The 20,259-nt window shown below is 44.5% G+C and overlaps 1 long non-coding RNA gene across 1 annotated transcript; it reads left to right on the forward strand.

The window, feature by feature from the left end:
• The first annotated feature begins 8,733 nt into the window (after nucleotides 1-8,733).
• On the forward strand, nucleotides 8,734-17,440 carry LOC129624200 (uncharacterized). Its single transcript, XR_008700819.1, has 2 exons — nucleotides 8,734-9,282; nucleotides 16,858-17,440. It is a non-coding gene; the product is annotated as an uncharacterized LOC129624200 (long non-coding RNA).
• The last annotated feature ends 2,819 nt before the right edge of the window (nucleotides 17,441-20,259 follow it).

The following is a 20,259-nucleotide window of genomic DNA, read 5'->3' on the forward strand; positions in this document are numbered from 1 at the left end:
CAGGGAGAGAAGATGGGTACCGGAGAGGCCTGCTCAGAGGCTGGTGCCCTGGGCGACAAGGCAGCTATCACACAGGAAGACCCATAGCACAGCGAGAGCGTGGGGCCCACTTGGGATGAGAGAAACTGCATCTGGTACCGTCCAAACTGCTGGATGGCATCACCGACTCAATGGACGTGAGTCTGAGCAAACTCCGGGAGCTGGTGATGGACAGGGAAGCCTGGCGTGCAGCAGCCCATGGGGTCGCAAAGAGTCGGGCACGACTGAGAGACTGAACAGCAACAACAACAGAAACTTCAGGGTCTGTCTTCCAACCTCCTGGTGTAAACGGAGCCCCAGGAAGGGGGTCTGGCTCGGGGGGCTGAGCCTCTGGCATCCTTCAGATTCTGCTCCTACTTCACCCCCAAACCCCAAGGCTTGCTGGCTCCACGGTCCCGGGTCCCCTTCCTCTGCCTCTGCGAGATCCTCCCTTTCTGCCCAGGCCCAAAGATGCTTCTTCGGGATCCTCTGTTTGGACTGTTTCCATGGCTCCCGATCTGCCCTCCAAATGCTTTCTTCTGTCCTCCCTTTGTTTGAGTCACCACGGGCAGAGACGGCCTCAGCCTCCGGGGGCCTGAGCTTGCCGGGAAGTCTGGACAAACAGATGCTACATGAGTGGGCAGTAAAATGGGGAAAGTCTGAAAATTAAAGTGTTAGCCACTCAGCCGTATCTGACTCTTCAACCCTATACACTGTAGCCCACCAGGCTCCTCTGTCCGTGGGATTCTCCAGGCAAGAACACTGGAGTGGGTTGCCATTCCCTTCTCCAGGGGATCTTCCTGACCCAGGGATCGAACAGGAGTCCTCTGCATGGCAGGCTGATTCTTTACCATCTGAGCCACCAAAATGGGGAAGGATGCCTATTAATGACATGGCTTAATTTGCACACTCAGAGCATCCGTTCATAGTACAAAACCACAGTTGATGTCACCCCTCACGCTCCCGCCACTGCTGTGCGTCGCCCCCGTCCTGAGTGGGTACATCAGAGGGATCCTGAGTGTGGGAAGGACAGAGGGGCGGGGCACGTGAGTCTGAGTCTGGTTCCATCCCTTCCTGGCAGCTCCTGGTAGCCCTGGACCAGCCTTCCCATCACCAGTGGTCCCAGCAGGCTGTATGTGCTGACAGGTCTTCCAGCCCCTGCCCGGGCCTGACTCTGGACAAACCAGCGGATGATCCTGCTCTTTGGTTTCTGATAAAACATCTCATCCGGTCCTCTAGGGTCTCAGTTTAATCAGGACCCCTTACACAGCTGGAGAAGGAAATAGCAACCCACTCCAGTACTCTTGCCTGGAAAATCCCATGGACGGAGGAACCTGGCAGGCTACAGCCCATAGGGTCGAAAGAGTTGGGCACGACTGAGCGACTTCACACACACACACACACTTACACAGCTCTGGGTTCCTAAAATCCAGGATCAGATGCATTGCATGTGTTGTGAAGTTTCAGAAGCCCTTTTTAGCTGGGATCTCTCCCTCAGGGTGTCAGGGTGCCTCTGCCCACCCCTCCTCCACGGCCCCTCCTCCAGGCCCCCCGTGCTTATTACGGGGGTCCCCCTTCCTGAGGCCTTGGTCCCCATCCTCCTTGGGCTGGCACCTCACTTACCACCTTTTCTGTCCGCTCCACCTCCTTCAGTCTCTCCCTCTCCTCTTGGTCTACATTTTCAAGTCTTTCTTGACTTACTATCACAAGCCTACCTTTATTTTTTATCCTGCTATGCTATGCTACTCAGATTCTAATTATTCTTTTTCCTTTAATAGGACACGTAAACTTCTTGGGAAACATTTTCAAGCAAATATATTTTACCAACTAATAAATAATTACTAAATATATGTTTTTATGTATATAAATATGGAGGATAGCTAACATATTTTACTACACAAGCAACAAAATATTTCACAAATATCCATTTTCTTAGCATGTTCCATTTAATACCTGTTTTATACATTGACAATGTTAGTGAAATATTTTACCCCAAGTCAGACACGACTGAAGTGACTTAGCAGCAGCAGCAGCAGCAGCAGCAGCAAGGTCTCACTGTAAAGTCCAATCACATTTTGTCAGTTTTTCTCCCACTGACCTTCTCATGCACCCAGGACTAGGACTTGTGATCAGCTGGAGAGAGAAACGCCGCCATCTTCCTAGGACCACCCCATCATGTTCTGGGTCCAACCCAGGGCTTAGCAAACTTCTTCTGTGAGGGGCCAGATAGTAACTATTTTCAGCTTTGAGGACCATATGGTTACTGTCTCAACTCCTCGGTTCTGCCCTTGTAGCAAGAAAGCAGCCAGAGACGATATGTAAACAAATTGGCACGGCTGGGCGCCCATGCAACTTTGTTTACAGAAGCTGGCAGTGGCTTGCGGGCTGTGGTTTGCAGACCCTTGGTCTAGCTGAACTCCAGCTCTTTCCTATTAACCCGGGTGACAGATCCACTTCACCATTTGCCATAGACTGAACCAAGGCACCCCGAGAAATGGCCACGTGCTAATGCCTAGATCCTGTGAATGTTGCCATATATGGTGAGAGAAAGAGAGAGGGAGGGAGAGAAGAGGGGTGGGGAGCAGGAGGGGGGTGGTCTTCGCAGATGTGATTAGAGACCTTGAGATGCTGAGAGCATTCTGAGTAATTCAGGTAGACCCCCCCAATGCAGGCACATTTATTCTTATAAGAGTGGGGCAGAGGGATGTTTGATGACATGTCCAGACAGAACAGGAGAAGGCGCAGTGACCACAGAGGTAGAGATGGTAGTTAGGAGCCTAGAAAACAAGGCTGCCAGCAGACACTGGAAACTGTAGATGAGCCTAGGGAATCTATCCTGGAGCCTTCAGGGGCCAAGCACCTCTGACCACTCCTGGTGTGTGTGTGTGTGTGCGCACGTGTGTGTGTGTGCACGTGTGTGTGCTCGGTCATCTCCAACTCTTTGCAACCCTATGGACTATAGCCCACAATGCTCCTCTGTCCATGGGATTCTCCAGGCAAGAATACTGGAGTAGATAGCCATTACCTTCTCCAGCAGACCTGCCTGACCTTTGGATCAAACCCATGTCTTCTGCATTGGCAGACGAATTCTTTACCATCTGAGCCACCATGGAAGCCCACTGACTCCTTGACTATAGCCACACAGACTCCTTTAGAAATTCTGGCCTCCTGGTTTGTAACAGAACCCATTTTTCTGTGGTTTGGAGCCACTAAACTTGTGGTACTTTCTGATAGACTCCCTAAGCAATGAACACAACATTGCTATGTTGGCTGTTACCTAACTTCAAAATATCTTCTTCCTTTGAGGCTTGTGCCCTCAGGTCGTACCCTCAGTACCTTTTCTTTTCATTTTGGATGACCAAACTCTCGAACGTGCCCTTAAATCATTGTGGACTTGAGCTCCTGACTCATATTTTCCTACCCTGAATCTAGTCATTGTCTTATCACCTTAATATCTTGGTTAAATCCAATTTTCTTTTCAATATGCTTTCTCTTAAGAAAAAAATATTGAGGACTAGTTTCTGCCATACAAAGTGCATTAGCAGAGGCTTGATTCCCTTTGCTGGTGATCTCTAAAGACGGTTAGAGAGCAACTGACGTTTCTTTCAGTCCTTTATATGGTCATGCTGTTTCTAATGTGAAAGTGCAATATAAATTACTGACTATTAAAATTATATTATATTTGAATGGAAAAAGCACAGTTTATTACTGCAAAGTACATATAATTTAAGTTAGCTCAAGAAAGAATTTCATGAGGAATTTGCTCTAATAAATTAGAATGTGATGTTGTTTGAAAGGGTTCTCGTGAATTTTAAACACGAGCCCTGTAATTCATCTGGAACGTGGGGAAAGATTTGCAAAGGTGAAGATTTGGCTCATTCTTTGTCCAGACTTTCACAAATGCTGCATTATGGGAGCCCACACGAGTCAAGTTCAGCTACAGTACAAGGTACATTGGATAGTTTGGCATTTGGGTGGAGGGTTTTCGTGAGGGTAGATCTATTTCATCAGTATAAGCTCCCACCCAAATGATTCATCACACTCTAGAATGCCAGGCTATTTCTGCAACATTTAGCCGGTTGATATTTTAAACTAGATCTTATCACCTGTCCTCTCTGGCCACAAGAATATACCTGCCTCCACCCAGGCTGGAGGAAAGGTCTAGGAGATAAAAGCGTGTCTATTAGACTCATCATTCATGTTTTCTGCTCCACCATAGCAGTTTCCTTTGGAAAACATTAGTCTATTCTTCACCATTAAGATGCAGTGTTCACTACAATATTGTAAAGTAATTAGCCTCCAATTAAAATAAATTAACTTTAAAAAAAAGATGCAATGTTCTTGGAGACACAGACATAGAGAGCAGACTTGTGGACAAAGCAGGGGAAAGAGAGGGTGGGATGAATTGAGAAAGCATGGAAACAGATCCATTATCGTATGTGAAAGAGATAGCCAGTGGGGATTTGCTGTAAAGCACAGGGAGCTCAAACCGGTGCCCTGTGACAACCTACAAGGGTGGGATGGGGCGGAAGGCAGGAGGGAGGTTCAGCAGGGAGGGGACATATGCACGCCTATGGCTGATTCATCTTGGTGTGTGGCAGAAACCAACACAATTATTATAAAGCAATTATCCTCCAATTAAAAATAAATTTCTTTAAAAGACACAATGTTCTTTATAATAGACTTTGCTTATCATTATAAAATGGTACATATTCATCGTAGAAAGTTTAGAAAACACAAGAAAGAGGGAGAAAAGGAAAGTCACCTGTAATTCAGTCACTGAGAAATATTGCTAATAGTTTATATCCTTTTATTCATGCATTTTTTTGTGCTTATAAATGTGTCTTTAAAAAATTTTTAGTGATTACTTACATAGTTAGGTGACCTACTTTTCTTAAGACCAATAAATATATCATAAACCTCCCCCCAACCCATTAAATATTATTCTACACAAATGAGTTTGAGCCAGTTCCAGGAGTCAGTGGAAGACGGGGAACGCTGGTGTGCTGCAGTCCATGGGGCCACAAAGAATCAGACATGACTTAGGACTGAACAGCAACAACTACATAACACTCACCACTGCACTGAATTTTATTTTAATAAACATTTTATCTTAACAAAAGAAGACAATGAACCGGAAGTTTTTTAAGTTATTGGGAAAGCACTTTTTGGGTAATTCATGATTTATGGTACAGACCATGTAATAAATTCATGATCGTATTAGAATTTTTAGATAACTTTCCTGTGGCTAAGTCTCTATGACAGCCACCAAATTACTTTATAGTAGTGACTTCCTGCACAGAAAGTAGCTGTGGAAAGTAGCTACAGTACTTGAATTTGGAATCAAGTTCCTAAAATGTGCCGAAAGTTTGAGATGTTTGACTTTCTCAATATTTACGTCCTTAAAACCTTAAAGTCGTTGCAGTATGTTGGGATAAAAGCAATCTCAGAGAGTCCTAGGTCACCCAGTTCCCGTAATCCGTTCACTTCAATGCATACCTCTTACTGTGAAGCATTAGTGTGCCTGAATCAGCCCAGATTATGTCTCTGGTTTTTCAGTATCTTTCAAGAAGTTCCTGCTTGCTGTTTGAGTTTCAGCATCTGTCAAGACGTTCCTGCTTGCTGCTTCCTATTTGAGTTTCAAGACGTTCGGGAGCTCGCCTGTGTTTGGGATCTCCTCTGTCCAGCCTTCCACTGTAGTTTCTGTGCAGCCTAAACCCCTCCCACGGCCTGCTGGCTACAGTTCCCCCTCTCATCTTCCCGTGGAGGAAGGACAGCTGGTCACTGAGTCCCTCTTTCAAAAACACGTCTCCACTTGTGGACGAGGAGACCCTGCCGAGTGGAATAGACATCCCGTCGGGTTTCCACGTGTTCTGGCCGAGATGACTGTTGACACGTCAGATCAGCGAGCCCTTCGGTGTCAGCATCATTTCATTTAATATTTATTCTTTCCCGCTGAATGTATGACACTCTAAACAAAGTGTTTCCTGTGAAAGTGATCTTCAGATTAGTGAGGCCAGGGCCAGCTAACGTGCGGCCTGGGTCTTCACGGTAGAGCATTTGACACCACTGAAAGTGATAAAGTGAAAAGGCGCCCAGAAGCGACTGCTTCCTGCCTCGTGTTTGCTCAGCCACTGAGGTTTCTCCTTCATTGGCTAGTTCTGTGGTCATTGGAAAAGTTAATTATAGTTTCTATGACACTGTTGTTTCTCTTTCCATATTTTTAGATGAGATCATGTACACCTTTAGCTTGACCTTTTCTGAATGGCTTGCCCTTACTGAAAAAGAACTGTTGTTGCTTAATCGCTCCGTTGTATATGACTCTTTTGCGACCCCATGGACTGTAGCCCTCCAGGCTCCTCTCTTCATGGATTTCCCAGGCAAAAACACTGGAGTGGGTTGCCATTCCCCTCTCCAGGGGATCTTCCCGACCCAGAGATGGAACCTATATCTCTTACATCTCCTGCATTAGCAGGTGGATTCTTTACTGCTAGTGCCACCAGAGAAGCCCCCTGCAAGGAATTGTTTTTGGTTCATTCGCTTGCAGATTTTTACCTCCAAGAGGGGAGTCCCTTGTCTAGAAAACATGCAGGTTTCCCTCCAAACCCTTAGCTACTGTTATTGATGCAAAGAGAGCACAATCAACATTTCTATTCTTGGTATCTCACTGCAGTCCTTCATTCCAACCGTCCTGTTATTGGGTTCAGAATGACTTTTATAAGTTTAGGAAATAACTATTTGTTCTTATTTTGGAAACTGAGTTTTTTCTTCCTATTATTTTGTCTTCCCATCCCCTTTCATGCTGTTAATAAATAAATGGGTGGTATCTGACATCAGAGTCTTGCTATGTGCCAGGCATAGTTATAAATGTTTACGTTGCTAAGCTAAGCTAATTTAACTCCCTGTCCCTAAATCTTATGAAATGGAAACTGTTCTTATCCCCTCTTTATAGACAAGGATGCTCTTTAATTAGAATGAGTAACTTCTAAAAGTCACACAACCAGCCTGTCCACCCTGTGTTAATTGTCTTAACATGGGGATATATTAACAAAAAAAAATCTTCAAGGCATCTTAGAAAAATCAAGGCTCAGACAAAATGAATGGGAGAATAATCAAAACAGAGACCTCCTCCCACCAAAAAAGAAGGGTGATTCTCCTGGGCTGGGTGCACCGTCCGGAGGGAAGGGGATGGGAGCAGAGCAGGGTGTTCTGTATCTTGCTTCCCCCTGGACTTTTGGAGAGATGCGAAGCCCAGGGGAGATGGGAGCAAAGAACTGGCCTTCAAGATCCCAGGGCCCTCATGCAGCCAGAATAAAAATTCTCAGAAATGTAGGGGGGACGCCAGAGCTAAGTCCACTCACAGCCTGCGATCAGAGGCTGTGGACATCTCAGCAAGGAAATGACCCTTCCCTGTGTCCCAACCAGACAGCCGGCAGATCCGAGACCCCAACCCCCCAAATAAATCAACCGAAGCTGCTGCTGCTGCTGCTGCTAAGTTGCTTCAGTCATGTCCGACTCTGTGCGACCCCATAGACGGCAGCCCACCAGGCTCCCCCATCCCTGGGATTCTCCAGGCAAGAACACTGGAGTCCGTTGCCATTTCCTTCTCCAGTGCATGAATAAATCTGTTTAAAAACGAAAACACCACTTAGAGAAGTACCTGCATACCAAACTGGAGGCCTCCTAAAAATGGCTTCAAATCAAGTGCTCAAAAAAAGTGGAGGAAGTGTGTTGACTTTTAAGCTGTTGCTGTTGCTGCTGCTAAGTCGCTTTAGTTGTGTCCGACTCTGTGCGACCCCAGAGACGGCAGCCCACCAGGCTCCCCCGTCCCTGGGATTCTCCAGGCAAGAGCACTGGAGTGGGTTGCCATTTCCTTCTCCAATGCATGAAAGCGAAAAGTGAAAGTGAAGTTGCTCAGTCGTGTCCGACTCCTAGCGACCCCATGGACTGCAGCCTACCAGGCTCCTCCACCCATGGGATTTTCCAGGCAAGAGTACTGGAGTGGGTTGCCATTGAATAAGTGAAGGTTGCTGTTTAATGGATAAGTTGTGTCCCACTCTCTGCGACCCTATGGACTGTAGCCTGTCAGACTCCTCTGTCCATGGGATTTCCCAGGCAAAAATACTGGAGTGGGTTGCCATTTCCTTCTCCAGGGGATCTTCCTGACTGAGGGGTCAAACTCGTGTCTCCTGCATTGGCAGCTGATTTCTTCATCGCTGCTACCCTGGTGGAACGCCAGCTTAAAAGAGGCAGTTAGGGGAGTCACTGAGACGTATAGACAGAAGGGCCTTTCTTGGAAACAGGCTGCTTGCAGATGTAATCAGGTTAACGCCCATCTTTAGAGGGATGCGCAGGGGAAGGCCCTGCGGAGACAGAGGCAGAGGATTGCAGAGAGGACCCCCGGAGAACCCTGGCTATCACCAGGAGCCGGGGGAGGGGCCCAGAGCAGATAACCCCTCCCAGCTTCCAGAAGGATCCAATCCTGCCAACACCTTGACCTCTGACCTCTGGCTTCCAGAACTGTGAAAGAGCAAATTCCCCACCCCACCCACCCCCTGACCCCGCCCCTTTGCGGCACTTTGCTTCCACAGCCCTAGGTAACGGACGTGCTGGTCGTGGTTATTTGGGAGTTTTCAGTTTGTGACACTTGAGCTGCGCCCTGGTGCACTCTGCACTTCTCCCTGAATACAGCACTGCAATACAAGGTAAACACACACACGCACACACGCACACACGCACACACGCACCAAACCACCAAGTGTTCTGCTTGGATGAAGGCGAGGAAAAGGCCCTTTCTTGTGCTCGGTGACAAGAATTTCCGTCTCTGTGGCCCCTTCCTTGATGTACTTCAGAAGAAACCTTGTGGAAAAAGGATACAAGAAAGGGGTCACAATAGCAGCATGCACAGAAAGTGAGAGTGGCTGAGAGGTTCCCATCAGGCAGAGAAGGACCCCTTTTCACAGGGTAAATGAGAGGAAACAACGGCTTGCAAATGTAAAGGAAATTTGATTTCGGTCTTAAGAGCTTATCGGCTCACGTGAGCATCACTGTTAAGTCGGCTGTAATTACAGCTAGTTCTCGGCCGGGACCCTCCGTTAATGAGGCCCGAAGCACTTCTATCGGCGCGGGGTTTGTTTCCTAATAGATGCTCCTGGTTGGTCGCGGAAGCTTCCGCAGATGCGAGGAAAAGGAGCGTGAAGGGAAGCGGAGAGTCGGAGCCGCGGGGAGCCCTCGGGGAGCCCTCGGGGCGAGCTGGAGACGCGGGTAAGTTTTCTTAGAACTGCCAGTGGTGTTCGCTTCTAGCCCATTAAACTCGCTTACAGGAGAGCTTTAGTCAATGAGGCAGGATACGGCCTTTTCTTGGCCTCTTTCTTTCCAATTCCAGCAAAATGAATGAAACACAAAAAGTTCACAGGGGAAAAGGCTGGGGAGGCCGGATTGGGAGCTGGTGTCGGAAAGAGCTTTTAACTTGTCTTAACATTACTGTCCTTTTCCATCCGACTTTTATCTGCCCATTAACTCCTTAAAGTTTGCTCATCCATCCGTCGAAAAGGAAAAAAAAAAAAAAACACCAAATGATGTGTGAAAAGATCGTCTAGGTGTTGCTGGGTCTAGATGTCATCTCCTGAATTTGTCTAAACACGATTTGCTCCTCATCAGACGATCAGGCCCCTCTTTCGGGATGGTTAACTGTTGTGTGTTTTTTAAAAGCAGTTATCTTTGAACCGCCTTTAGAGTTATTTCAAATCATTTCTGTTTCTGACAAAAGGAAGAGATAGCTATGCCAAAATGTTATGGGGTCAGAATTTTTTTTTTTTTAAATCAGTTTTTACCAAGGATGAAGCGTGTTTAAGATTCTTTTTTTTTTAGTGATTTACACAGTAAAGATGTTGCAAATTGTGAAATAGCACTCACTCAGTTTCACCCAGTTTTTCTATGGAAAAGGTCAATTTAATTTTTCTGTGTATGGCCTAAGAACAAAATATTTAATAAAGGATCCAGAGCTTTGATTACAAAATAATGCAGGTTTATTGGCCAGGAATATGTATCTGCTTACTAAGTTTACATGTTAGGTTCTTTCTTGGATCTGTACAAACTTAATTCTGTTAATTTCCCAAAAGAAACTTAATTCTTTAGAAGATCATGTTGATCAGACAGATTTTCTTCAATTTGACTCAAAGCACCAAGGTGAAGAAATGTTAGTAAGAAGGCATTCACGTCAAAGACAGGATTCATTCATTCGTTCTTCAGATAGCAATCAGGGAGGATATTCAGATGAGATGCACACGATTAAGTCTTATACCAAAATCTTTATAGTCCTGTGAAAGATAAGAACACAAAATGAAGGTGATTTAAATGCACGTCAAGACAGAGCATTGGAGAAGGAAATGGCAACCCACTCCAGTATTCTTGCCTGGAGAATCCCAGGGACGGCAGGGCCTGATGGGCTGCCATCTATGGGGTCGCACAGAGTCGGACACAACTGAAGCGACTTAGCAGCAGCTTAGCAGCAGCAAGACAGAGCATGACACTCTTTGTAATCTGGGAATACTAATTTCTGGGATGGTGGGGGTGTGAATACAATCTCCCAACACCTGAGCCAGAGGCGCTGGCTCCACGTTTACAGAGAGGCCGCAGAGTTCTCCAGCTCTGCGCTCACCAGCCCGTCTCGCACCTGCCTGGCCTCAGTGTCACCAGGCATATTACAAGAGACTGGACCAGCTCATCTCATTCCATCCTCTCTCTACTTCATGGCCACTAGTATGAGTGTGTTTGGAGACTAAGACTGTATCCCAGGACAGAAACTGAAGAAGCACTACGTGTTCACGTATCTTTAGGGTAGCAGGTTTTTTCTTTTCTTAGAACAGTGTTGAATTTTTAAAGAGATCCTCTGTTTTTAGTGTTAGAAACAGGAAAGGCCAGGGCAACTGCCATATGTTACACGACTAGTGGGAAGTGGACAAGAAACTCAATCTAATATCCGCAGTCATTTCATTCATTATACACAGTTCTCCATGCAAAGCTCTGCGTCGAGTGTTAGGATCACAGGGACAAAAAGTCTGGCTGCTTGACCTGTCCATGAAACCTAGTATCTTTACCTGAAATTCTGCACCCCCATCTTTGTTTATAATTACTGCCTGTGGCTCAGCGGTAAAGAATAGTCTGAGTGCAATGCAGGAGACAAGGGTTTGGTCCCTGGGTGGGAAAGATCCCCTGGAAGAGGGCATGGCAACCCACTCTAGTACTCTTGCCTGGAGAATCCTGTGGACAGAGGAGCCGGTGGGCTTCAGTCCATAGGATAGCAAAGAGTGTCAGACAGACTGAGTGACTAAACAACAATGTATCCAACTCATTGACTTAGCCGCAACGCCCTTCCAACAGAGCAGGTGCCACTGCTTGAATGAATGAGTGCATATGAAGACGAGACTGGACTCTTGCCTGGAATAGTCACAGCCATACAGAGGAGACTAGTGTTACACACACCCGTAACAGAGCCAACTTAAGTCCACAAAAGGGTGTAAGACAAAGGGTCCAGAGATGGATTAACTAAGTATGACTCCAGGAGAAGGCTGGTTGTGGAGAGGCAGGATCTTCAGTTTAAGTAGGGGGAAAAAAACCCTTTTATGTAGAAAATTCAGAGAAGCCAATGGCACCCCACTCCAGTACTCTTGCCTGGAAAATCCATGGATGGAGAAGCCTGGTAAGCTGTAGTCCATAGGGTTGCTAAGAGTCAGACACGATTGAGCGACTTCACTTTCACTTTTTACTTTCATGCATTGGAGAAGGAAATGGCAACCCACTCCAGTGTTCTTGCCTAGAGAATCCCAGGGATGGGGGAGCCTGGTGGGCTGCCATCTCTGGGGTCGCACAGAGTTGGACACAACTGAAGCGATTTAGCAGCAGTGGCAGCAGCCTGTAGAAAATTATGGTCAATAGATGCCTCCTTGCCCAAGTAATCCCCACAGGTTCACTGTTGCTCTTTCATGTAACAAAGTAACTTTGTGTTCCTGGTGAGGCAACAGCGGGAAATTGAACACTGGGGGTCACGGGTTTACAGACGGGACCATTCATCACTCCGCTCTGGACAGTCTCTTCTGCTCGCTTGCTGCGTCAGCATCCTTTTGTGTCATCATCCTTTCCTAGGAACAAACGTGACCTTCTCCCCGGGGAAGTCCCATCTCTGGGGTGAATGCTAAGAAGCCCCAGAACAATTTTTATTTTTGGTGCCAACCTGCATGAATCTGTTTACTGAGCTCACCTAGAGAGCGCAGGGAGCCTGGGTTTGAGGAAAAATGTGAAGGAAAAGGCCAGGAACCAGTAGAACTTGAGGATGTTCAGGCACGAAGTGGTCTAGGTGAATGAGGACTTTCCCAGAAAAGGAAAGCAGAACAGACCTCCCCTGGTTGTCTACCTAGACAGCGTATTAAAAAGCAGAAATGTTAGTTTGCCAAAAAAGGTCCATCTAGTCAAAGCTATGATTTTTCCAGTAGTCATGTATGGATGTGAGAGTTGAACCATAAAGAAAGCTGAGCGCTGAAAAATGGATGCTTTTGAACTGTGGTGTTGGAGAAGACTCTTGAGAGTCCCTTGGACAGCAAGGAGATCCAACCTGTCCATCCTAAAGGAAATCAGTCCTGAATATTCATTGGAAGGACTGATGCTAAAGTTGAAACTCGAATACTTTGGCCACCTGATACAAAGAACTGACTCATTAGAAAAGCTCCTGATGTTGGGAAGGAGGCAGGAGGAGAAGGGGACGACAGAGGATGAGATGGTTGGATGGCATCACCCACTCGATGGACATGAGTTTGAGCAAACTGCGGGAGATGGTGAAGGGCAGGGAGGCCTGGAGTACTGCAGTCCATGGGGGCTGCAAAGAGTCAGACAAGACTGAGCAACTGCTCAACAGCAACAGCCATGTTGGAGTCTGAAGATCCTCCTGTAAGGCCAGGAACTCGGACTCCAAGCCCAGACAGCTTTTTTTAAAATCTAAATTGCACAAAGACTGTTTTTCCCCTTAACCTGCTAATTCTTGGGAGATTGGTCAGCTCAGGATAGCTGCTTAACGCCATCTACCACTAGGCAAGATCATTTAAAAAAACAATCAAAACAATTGACTTGTTATTTTGTGTCTTCTTCCCTGGGTATTTTACCTTCCTCTGGATTTCAGCAGGTGGCTGTGGTTAAGGGAGATTTTGCCTGAGGAAATTTCTGTGGGGTTGGAAAGCAGAAACTGCTTGGCTTTGGCGATGGGTCTCCTTTTTGCAGAAGAAAAACCGGAGGCAGGAGCCTGCCCCTGCCATGCAGGGTTCTGGACTTAGAAGGGAAAAGGGGTCTTGTGTCCCTCACACCCTGGGACACTGAGCCCTGAAGGAGCCTGGCTGAACCCACCACATGGAATTGGAGCGGCTGCTTCTGGAAGATCTTTACAGACTTTGGGAATGACCGAGTCAGGGCTGAAATTGCATTTCCCATCATACCGCCCAACCAGGGTTCAGAGAGGGCCTGAGCTGCCTCAGTTACAGAAAATAAAGTAACATTCCTGCCCACTTCATTCTGTGGCTAAAAGGCATGCCTTCTACAGTAATTATATGTATTGCTTTATATAAAATGCCCTGAGTTCAACTGATCAACTTCAAATTTGCCAAAGTATCAAAGTAGACATGTTTATAGACCAATTTTAATGGAAACACTATGATTTGGGAAAGTGGAAAAGTATACCTAGGCACCTAGATGTCTATTTCTCCCTTCATTAGTTAATTTATTTTGTATTTAACAATGTTAATTTATATTTCAAAATAAAACAACAAGGGAAAAAAACATTTTGTAATGCAGAAAGCCATAGTTTTAAAATGTAAAAATCTCTTGAAAATCCTCTTGTAATCTATTTTATATTTTTTATAAGAGAGCATTTTATGACAAGAACATGGATGTAGAAGGGTTTTAGGTATTTTTGTTGAATGGCTGAGCTAACGAGTGAAAGGCATTCCAGGCACTCTACAAATTGGTTTATTGACGTGTACAGTGGCACAAAGTTTGGGGAGTGGTTTGACAACATCTTAAAGTGGTTAGAGAGTGGTTAGCAAACATCTTAAAATTATTCATCGCTTTTGACTCAGAAACCCCATTTCTAGATATTTATGCTAAGGAAATAATTACAGACATATGCAACAATTAAGAAGAAGAATGCTTGGCTGAGTGAGGTTTTTTTTAATAACATTAAAAAATGTAAAGAATGTTAAGGTCCCAAAATAATGCTCTGGCCAAATAAGAATGGTCCATCATATAATGAAATGCAATGCAATAGTTATACTTTATATCTGTATTGTATATTTTTTTGGTATACTTTCAAGAGAAATTCAGGTATTTAAACTTACGAACTACTTCCTTGGTGGCTCAGTTGGTAAAAAATCTGCCCACAATGCAGGAGATCTGGATTTGATACCTGGGTTGGGAAGATCCCCTGGAGGAGGGCATGGCAACCTACTCCAGTATTCTTGCCTGGAGAATCCCATGGGCAGAGGAGCCTGCCAGGCTACAGTCTTATGAACTTAACAAATTTAGAAAGTACCTTCTGTTACTAGCTCTACCTCAGTTGTTGTATGTGTTCATGTGATTTTGATTTTCCTCTTTTTACCTGTATCATCTTAATTTTCTACAATGACCAATCATTATCTTTCGATTAAAGGGAAAAATTCAATACAATTAGTTAAGACCATAGATTTAAAAGGAGAAGGGTGTGAAAATGGATCATTGCAGTTTTTCCTATTCTATGGAAAGAAAACTGTTTTAAAAGAGGAATGATTATCTTATATAATCAAAGTTGTTTATCTTGCTTAAGGTTTAGTAACAAACTTTAGCCTCAATAATTGTTTTTTTGTTTTTTTTTTAGTTTTAATAGACTTTATATTTTAGAAAATTTTAGATACATGAAAAAATGAAGATGAGAGCTCAGCAAATCACCATATGCCCTTTACCATTTTCTCCTGTTATTAACATCTTTTGCTACAGTGATGAACCAATACTGACTCATTATCTTGTTGAAAGTCTAGAAGTAATTTGTCATTCCTTAGTTTTCACCTAGTGCCCCGTGACTGTTCTAGAGTCTCACTCAGGACACACAGGGTATTTGGCTGTCAGCACCTCATCTCCTTGGCTCAGTCTTGGTTTTGATGCCTTGACAGTTTTGAGGAGGACAGCTTAGCAACTTGGCAGGCTTCCCTAGGCGGCACAGTGGTGAAGAATCTGCCTGTAATGCAGGAGACTCAGGAGACACCAGATCCATCCCTGGGTTGAGAAGATCCCCTGCAGAAGGAAATGGCAACCTGCTCTAGGATTCTTGCCTGGAGAATCCCATGGACAGAGGAGCCTGGTGGGCTACAGTCCACGGGGTTGCAAAGAGTCAGACACGACTGAGCATGAGGTTGTCCCTCTATTAGAGCTCCTCTGATACTTTCTCACGATTAGACTGGGGTTTTAATAATACATTAAAAAAACTCTAGCTTCCCTTTCAAAAACATAATCCATGCCCTCAAATATCACAAAATTCCCAAGTCTTAACCCTGGGCAATGTTTTGTGTTTTTCATTCATTGACAAATACATAAAATGACACTAAATACTCCCGCCGCAGACCTCTCCACTAGTAACCTAACCCCTAGGTGCAAATAAACATCCCACTTAACGCAAGTCCCATCAGTGGAGACGCCGGAAGCCGGCTCTCTGGCCCCTGGGTTAGAGGACACTCATCAGCAACCTCCCTGCTCCTCCAGCGTTTCAGTTTTAACAAGGCCGGAAACTTGCTGGTTAGAAGTGTTTTGTTGCCGTTTGTTTCCTATCTCCATTAGCCTCCTAGCTTTCTGACTTTGACAGGAGTCTCAGGCTTGAACGGAATGTAAACACTTGGAGACAAGCACCTAATTATTTTTTTCTTCCTTAATATTGTCACTTGTAAAAGAAGGTATGGTTTTAAAGGGTAAGTATTGCTACGCGATGAGGAACAAAACTTTTCATAAAAGTTGTCCAAATCCCGTGGCTGGCTGGTGGTTTGGGGTGCACTCCGGGGGGAGTGCTGCTCCGGTACCTGGAAGCTCACCCTTTATCAAATGAGAGTGAACCCCTTCTTTTTTGCTCCACAGGTAGGTGTCTTATGTCCTTAAGAAAACTTCCAGTTGATTTCGTAGCAGAGACCCAGGACTACTGTTTAGTTAGAAGACCAAAAAACGAAGTTTTGCCAGTTGAAATGAACACTGATGCTCTTTCTAGGCATCTCTGTGACCACCTGGTAGGCTGAGTTCTGTGGCATCCTTGAATCTCAGCTGCAGACCAGTGCGGGGAAATTTTGGGAAGGAGAGAAATAATAGGGCTGACTGCTGAAGGAGGATGTCTGTAACAGAATTTGTATCAGAAGGGAAACGGAACTGGCCCAGTCCTGATTCAAGAGATGGTTCAGGGGGATGGATCCTGCACTCTGGGGGATGGGCATGGTAAGAATTCCCCTGGGTATTAGCATAAGGCCAGGCAGTCAAGTGTGTGGACGGAAATTCTAAAATCAGTGAAATACCCTAGCACATCAGAACGCTGAGGCAATAATCCAGATACCAGAAACAAAGCAACCGATGCAGGACTGGTTATACATCGACAGCGGGGTGAGCTTGCACAAGGGCTCAGAGTCCTACAGTGTAGCAGTGGGAATTACGGATCCCTGACTTCTTACATTTATTTCAAATATTGCTCCTGGTTTGTTATTTCAATAATATTTTGACACATATCTATTCATTTTGAATTAATACCATCTTATGATCTTCTTTAATTTTTCTTTGAACTTATGCATTCTGGAGAGCTTCCCTGGTAGTTCAGCTGGCAAAGAATCCGCCTGCAATGCAGAAGACCCCGGTTCGATTCTTGGGTCAGGAAGATACCCTGGAGAAGGTGACCCACTCTGGTATTCTTGGGCTTCCCTGGTGGCTCAGACAGTAAAGAATCTGCCTGCAATGTGGGAGACCTGGGTTTGATCCCTGGGTTGGGAAGATCTCCTGGAGAAGTGAACGGCTATCCACTCCAGTATTCAGGCCTGGAGAATTCCATGGACAGAGAAGCCTGGTGGGCTATAGTCCAAAGGGTCACAGAGTCAGACACGACTGAGTGACTTTCACTTTCACCAACAAATCAGAGAATTATTCACTGATAGTTTGTATTTGTAAAGATCATACCCTATGAGATGAAAATAGTTTAAACAACAAGATCAAGTGTGATCTCACTAACGTGATTCGAAAGGACTCTTCTATAAACATGTTTACTTTTCGAGTGCACTTGTAAGTATGTCAGGAAAGTTATATATTCTTTGGACATAAAGATGCCTTACTTGCTTTCGAACTTATTAAACATTAGAAGTAATAATAATAAATAGACTTTCAAATAGCATTGACATGATCATAGTTTTTATATTACTTATTTAGGTTAAGATATACTTTTAAAATTGCAGGTGAATTTTATCTTTTATAAGAAGATTATTTTCATATTCCATAAAATATTTTTCCACATTAACATTTCAACTCGGGAAAGGGAGATGAGAATGGCCATTAAGAGAAAATCTTTCTATTAGAAATATGAAAGATGCCACGAAAACATTTCGTTGGATTTAGGACAATTCAGATTGAACATGCCCCCCTTGGAGACCTACCCAAGGTCTTTGATACCCGTCTATCCAAATGGCAGTGATGTTATTTTTATTTTGTCTTCAGTACTTTATTTTTAGATTTTCCCATTCCTTCAAATGTGACACATGGTGTAATTGTTGACAGCTTATGTGATATAGTCTCAGATCTAACTCATGGGGCTTTTTATGTAAGTGCTTAATGATACGTTTGAAGAGATGCTATTGAATTCAGAGAACATAGATCGTTCTTGGAAACATTAATTTGATTTTAATATAACTTCCCCCCATCAGGTTACAGTTGATTTCTTCTTACCTTGGGAAAATCCTAAGTGAGTTTAATTCAGTCACATTTTGAAAGTTTTTGCATTTAGCTACATGAAGTGGAGATTTTGCAAATAGCCGTGAAGCAGAGCCATACTCTAAAAATTAACTCTTTGAATGTAACCTCATTTATCTGACTTTTTATGTCAGAGATTATAATGCAGAATATGCAGTTTTAAAATAAATGATTAAAAGCACTTCCTTGAAGGGATTGTTCATCACATGTAAATTTCATTTTTTAACCTTCAGAACATTAAAATAACATAGCATTTTTTCTCTGTTTTAATCTGGCTTTCAGGGACTTTTTGGTCTGGGGTCAAATTCTACATCCTCTTAAGTATCTGTATTGTTATGTTCCTTTTGTCTTGTTGCTTGAAAAAGAAAATGAAGATCTTTAACGTCATTTGTTCTGAAAACAAGTACTGAAGTGTGTTTAATAAGAAACATCAAGGATGTAACTTCTGCCCTGCTGGTTTCAAAACCCAAAATCTTCTTTGCAAATAGAGTCATTCGTTGGTTACAACTGGATCAAAAGTAACAAGTCTTGTCTAGGTCTTTAGCCTAAATCCTCACCCAGCCTCTCCCAGATTAACCCTGTTGTGCCTGGATTAACCTCTCAGAACCCAGGTATTGTTTCCCTTCATTACATTTATCCCCATGTCCCCTGTTGTCTTCGCTTTTCATTAGGGGGAAGAGACGAGGGAGGTTTAAGCCACCATAGGCTTTTCCAGCTTGGAGTACCTGTTTCAGCTTCATATTTGTCACTTGCTTCCCCTTCCACTGTAAACATTCATTTGGAATCCAATAACCTTGTCAATAGACATCATTAACACGGAGTGCTGAGCGGGCTGTACGCGCCGATACCAGTGAAGTCTCATTAGCTGTCCGAAGCCTAGAGCCAGAGATGACAGTTTTGCAGCTGAATTAATGGTCCGTTGACCCATTTGTTATAAACAAATTGCAGTGAGGATTAGCGTTTGAGAACCATAGCCGTTTTAAAATGACGGATTTAAAAAAGTCCAGTGTGTCTCCCGGAGCCTGTCAACACACAGTGATTCATAATACGTTGGATTCTTTCACTTTCTACCAAATCTCTTAAACAGATTGGAATATTACACGCATTTAACATAAATTTGCTGGCAGGGCACTGGATTGCAAAAGACAAGGTAAACGTAGCCTGGTGCTGGCCGTGGAGAGGAGCTACTTCCCTCTCACCTCCGGAGACAAGGTAAACGTAGCCTGGTGCTGGCTGTGGAGAGGAGCCACTTCCCTCTCACCTCCCGTTACCGAATAGTGCTGCAGTCAGGACAGCTGTTCCTGGCTTTATGCCAAAGGAAATTCGACATTGAATTAGAAAGGCTCTCTGAACCAAGTCCTGGGTAAGGACGAGAGTGATGTTATTTTTCTTAGAAATGGCACGACAAAGAATCAATACTGGAGCCTTCTATGATGTCATAATTTGATTTACTAGGTGACCTGCCCGCCAGTCACTGACTGGTTAAGACTTTCTGAGCCCTGCTGAGCTCACGATACAAGCCTTGCTTCTCTATTTACATGCGAATTTAATCTGAACATAAGTTTAGAAGCCTCCAAAGATTACTCTCCCTGTCACAATCAAGTGAAAACACTTACAAAACTGAGATGTTGAGGTCATGGATTATTCTTGGTTTCCTGTTTTATAGCTTTTCCTGTTCCCTTCTTCTGATAACAGTGCAGAGAGCCTGGGGCTTTTACTTCATCTCTGAAAACGATTCTTGAATGCAAATTTATAGTTAGGTGCTAGAGGTAAGGACTCACGGGGCTTTCTGGGAAAGGTAGTCACTTATTATTATTTGTATTAACAGGCTATCCAAAAGGAAAGCAAGACTCCTACATTCTTTCCGCAGTATACAAAATGAATCTTTTTGTGAATTTCGACTTCACTGCTTTCATCAGAAAGAACATTCGGGGTTTGAGGCTGGGGCTAGAACCAGCTCCATAATTTGTGGGGTCCAGAAATCCCATGGACAGAGGAGCCTAATGGGCTACAGTCCATGAGGTCACAAAGAGTCAGACGTGACTGAGTGACTCACCAACAATAGTAAATTATTGCAGATTTCAAGGCTAGCAACAGCAGAGCGTTAAACCCAGCACAGGGACCATTCTAGGGTTCATGGCGCCAGTCCCGGTTGGAGCCAATTCTCAGTTATTCAGTGGCCTTTGCTTAGCGGTCTGAGGAATGCCCAACTCGATCTCAAATCCCAGCCACTCCAGCTTAGGAGGC

Source organism: Bubalus kerabau, chromosome 12 (assembly GCF_029407905.1).
Source record: "Bubalus kerabau isolate K-KA32 ecotype Philippines breed swamp buffalo chromosome 12, PCC_UOA_SB_1v2, whole genome shotgun sequence".
Classification (NCBI taxonomy): Eukaryota; Metazoa; Chordata; class Mammalia; order Artiodactyla; family Bovidae; genus Bubalus; species Bubalus kerabau.